This window comes from Heterodontus francisci, unplaced genomic scaffold, assembly GCF_036365525.1.
Source record: "Heterodontus francisci isolate sHetFra1 unplaced genomic scaffold, sHetFra1.hap1 HAP1_SCAFFOLD_1146, whole genome shotgun sequence".
NCBI classification, from domain to species: Eukaryota; Metazoa; Chordata; class Chondrichthyes; order Heterodontiformes; family Heterodontidae; genus Heterodontus; species Heterodontus francisci.
This window is the reverse complement of record NW_027141149.1, coordinates 110,765-115,000: the sequence shown is the minus strand read 5'-3', so window position 1 is coordinate 115,000 and position 4,236 is coordinate 110,765.

The window sequence follows — 4,236 nt, the reverse complement described above, 5'->3', positions numbered from 1 at the left end:
TCATCATTAACCAAAAATCGCAAAAGTAAGTAAAAAGTATGAAATCATTAACCAAAAATCGCAAAAGTAAGTAAAAAGTGTGAAATCATTAACCAAAAACTCGAAAATAATGTGCAGAGACTAAGTCCGAAAGGGCAAATGGTTAACCAGTAAGCAGAGTCATCATTAACCAAAAATCGCAAAAGTAAGTAAAAAGTGTGAAATCATTAACCAAAAATCGCAAAAGTAAGTAAAAAGTGTGAAATCATTAACCAAAAACTCGAAAATAATCTCCAGAGACTAAGTCCGAAAGGGCAAATGGTTAACCAGTAAGCAGAGTAATCATTAACCAAAAAGGGCAAAAGTAAGTAAAAAGTATGAAATCATTAACCAAAAAGCACAAAATTAAGTTAAAAGTGTGAAATCATTAACCAAAATGTCGAAAACAATGTCCAGAGACTAAGTCCGAAAGGGCAAATGGTTAACCAGTAAGCAGAGTAATCATTAACCAAAAGGCGCAAAAGTAAGTAAAAAGTATGAAATCATTAACCAAAAAGCGCAAAAATATGTTAAAAGTGTGAAATCATTAACCAAAAAGTCGAAAATAATGTGCAGAGACTAAGTCCGAAAGGGCAAATGGTTAACCAGTAAGCAGAGTAATCATTAACCAAAAGGCGCAAAAGTAAGTAAAAAGTATGAAATCAGTAACCAAAAAGCGCAAAAATATGTTAAAAGTGTGAAATCATTAACCAAAAACTCGAAAATAATGTGCAGAGACTAAGTCCGAAAGGGCAAATAATTAACCAGTAAGCAGAGTAATCATTAACCAAAAATCGCAAAAGTAAGTAAAAAGTGTGAAATCATTAACCAAAAACTCGAAAATAATGTCCAGAGACCAAGTCCGAAAGGGCAAATGGTTAACCAGTAAGCAGAGTAATCATTAACCAAAAAGGGCAAAAGTAAGTAAAAAGTATGAAATCATTAACCAAAAAGCACAAAATTAAGTTAAAAGTGTGAAATCATTAACCAAAAAGTCGAAAATAATCTCCAGAGACTAAGTGCGAAAGGGCAAATGGTTAACCAGTAAGCAGAGTCATCATTAACCAAAAATCGCAAAAGTAAGTAAAAAGTGTGAAATCATTAACCAAAAACCCGAAAATAATGTCCAGAGACTAAGTCCAAAAGGGCAAATGGTTAACCAGTAAGCAGAGTAATCATTAACCAAAAATCGCAAAAGTAAGTAAAAAGTGTGAAATCATTAACCAAAAACTCGAAAATAATCTCCAGAGACTAAGTCCGAAAGGGCAAATGGTTAACCAGTAAGCAGAGTAATCATTAACCAAAAATCGCAAAAGTAAGTAAAAAGTGTGAAATCATTAACCAAAAACCCGAAAATAATGTCCAGAGACTAAGTCCGAAAGGGCAAATGGTTAACCAGTAAGCAGAGTAATCATTAACCAAAAATCGCAAAAGTAAGTAAAAAGTGTGAAATCATTAACCAAAAACTCGAAAATAATGTCCAGAGACTAAGTCCGAAAGGGCAAATGGTTAACCAGTAAGCAGAGTAATCATTAACCAAAAGGCGCAAAAGTAAGTAAAAAGTATGAAATCAGTAACCAAAAAGCGCAAAAATATGTTAAAAGTGTGAAATCATTAACCAAAAACTCGAAAATAATGTGCAGAGACTAAGTCCGAAAGGGCAAATAATTAACCAGTAAGCAGAGTAATCATTAACCAAAAAGCGCAAAAATATGTTAAAAGTGTGAAATCATTAACCAAAAACTCGAAAATAATGTCCAGAGACTAAGTCCGAAAGGGCAAATGGTTAACCAGTAAGCAGAGTAATCAGTAACCAAAAAGGGCAAAAGTAAGTAAAAAGTGTGAAATCATTAACCAAAAACCCAAAAATAATGTCCAGAGACTAAGTCCGAAAGGGCAAATGGTTAACCAGTAAGCAGAGTAATCATTAACCAAAAATCGCAAAAGTAAGTAAAAAGTATGAAATCATTAACCAAAAAGCACAAAATTAAGTTAAAAGTGTGAAATCATTAACCAAAATGTCGAAAACAATGTCCAGAGACTAAGTCCGAAAGGGCAAATGGTTAACCAGTAAGCAGAGTAATCATTAACCAAAAATCGCAAAATTAAGTTAAAAGTGTGAAATCATTAACCAAAATGTCGAAAACAATGTCCAGAGACTAAGTCCGAAAGGGCAAATGGTTAACCAGTAAGCAGAGTAATCATTAACCAAAAATCGCAAAAGTAAGTAAAAAGTGTGAAATCATTAACCAAAAACTCGAAAATAATGTCCAGAGACTAAGTCCGAAAGGGCAAATGGTTAACCAGTAAGCAGAGTAATCATTAACCAAAAGGCGCAAAAGTAAGTAAAAAGTATGAAATCATTAACCAAAAAGCGCAAAAATATGTTAAAAGTGTGAAATCATTAACCAAAAAGTCGAAAATAATGTGCAGAGACTAAGTCCGAAAGGGCAAATGGTTAACCAGTAAGCAGAGTAATCATTAACCAAAAAGCGCAAAAATATGTTAAAAGTGTGAAATCATTAACCAAAAACTCGAAAATAATGTCCAGAGACTAAGTCCGAAAGGGCAAATAATTAACCAGTAAGCAGAGTAATCATTAACCAAAAAGCGCAAAAGTAAGTAAAAAGTGTGAAATCATTAACCAAAAAGTCGAAAATAATGCCCAGAGACTAAGTCCGAAAGGGCAAATGGTTAACCAGAAAATCCGTCGAATAATGTCCAGAGACTAAGTCCGAAAGGGCAAATGGTTAACCAGTGGAAGGGCGATCAAGCGGAAAAATTTGCCCCGGTTACCCGGGATGGAGTTCCAGAGGTCCGGCCAGAGTTGTCAAATTCGTCCCGCTGATCGGACGCTTGTCATTCGGGTGGCTGGGGGTTGGCGGGGTATCTGCACAGTAGTAGGAGGTGGCAAGTCGGGACTTGGACGTTTATTCCAAGAGTCCACCCGAGCCTCCAGGTCTGCAGAGACCGACCCTAGCTGCCGCCCAACCGACTTTTAAGCCTTTTTCGGATGGGGATTTTTTCCCATTTTCGTCCATTTTTCGGGTTTTCTGTCGGGCTTAATAGGCGGCAGCCTGACCCCCGGCCGAGGCGGGGGGCGCACTCTCCCTTGCGTAAGGGTCCGGATTTGCCCCGGAAAGTGCCCCCGACGGCCTCCCGACCCGGGTGCCTGCAGGGCGGGGGGAAAGGGTAGTCCCAGCCGCAGGAAATCATTAACCAAAAGACTTAGCCGTCGGGGCAGAGGCTAAGACCCGGGCTGGTGAAATCATTAACCAAAAGGAATGCACCCTTTTCCGAAAGTGCAGGCCGAAATAAGGCGAGCCTTGGGCCGGGAAGGCCAAAACCCCCAACTCATGGAAGTGTATGGGGTCGGACTCGGCGACTTTCCCGGGCCCCGAGTTGACCTTTCCCCACGGGGGCGGTCAAGTTGCTCCCGCCAAGAGGGCACGTTGCATTTGCTGCCGCTCTAGTCCCCGGGCTAGTTAATCAGTTGCCGTCGGAAGTCCCGATGCCGAAATGAAAAATGGCCGTTGCGGCGATTTGGCGCCTCATTTTCGGAAGGACTACCGGCAGGCAACCCGCCGAATTGACACTTGCGATTCGGGTGGCTGGGGGTTGGCGGGGTACCCGGAGATTTTCGGGAACTCGATTTTCAGAACTTTTGCTGGCAGCGGTTGCACTTGCAAAGTGGCCGAAGAAGTGCTCCCTCAAGGAAGGACCTTCTTTTGAAATAAAAGACCTTCCGAAGAGTGCCTGGAAGTCATTTATGAGCATTTAAGGGTAAATCTGGCGGACTTTCCATGCTCTGTTGCCGGCTCTGAAATATCGCACAGTTGGGTCTAGGCCGGTAGACTGGCTGTGAAAACAGACAAAGTGTTTTGGCGAGCGAGAGAAAACAAGGCCTTGGAACAGATTGGGGGGTGCGGAGGCACACCACACCCACAGGAAAAGAATTAATGAAAAAAAAACCAAAGTCTATGACATGTCTGTTGGTACAGTGAGAAAAGCAAAGAAGGGAGGCTGCGATGGCAGAGCAAAGCCGACCTTCATACAGATATACATGTCAAAGAAAGAAACTATGCCCGCAAAAGACTTGGTGCGAAATAACAAGGCTCCTTGTGAACGGTTATCTTTGTCTGTCAGGCGCAGATTGTGGCGGCGTCGCCTGGTTTCCTTGGGTTGCACTACATGTATGTCCTATTCTCAAACGAAAAG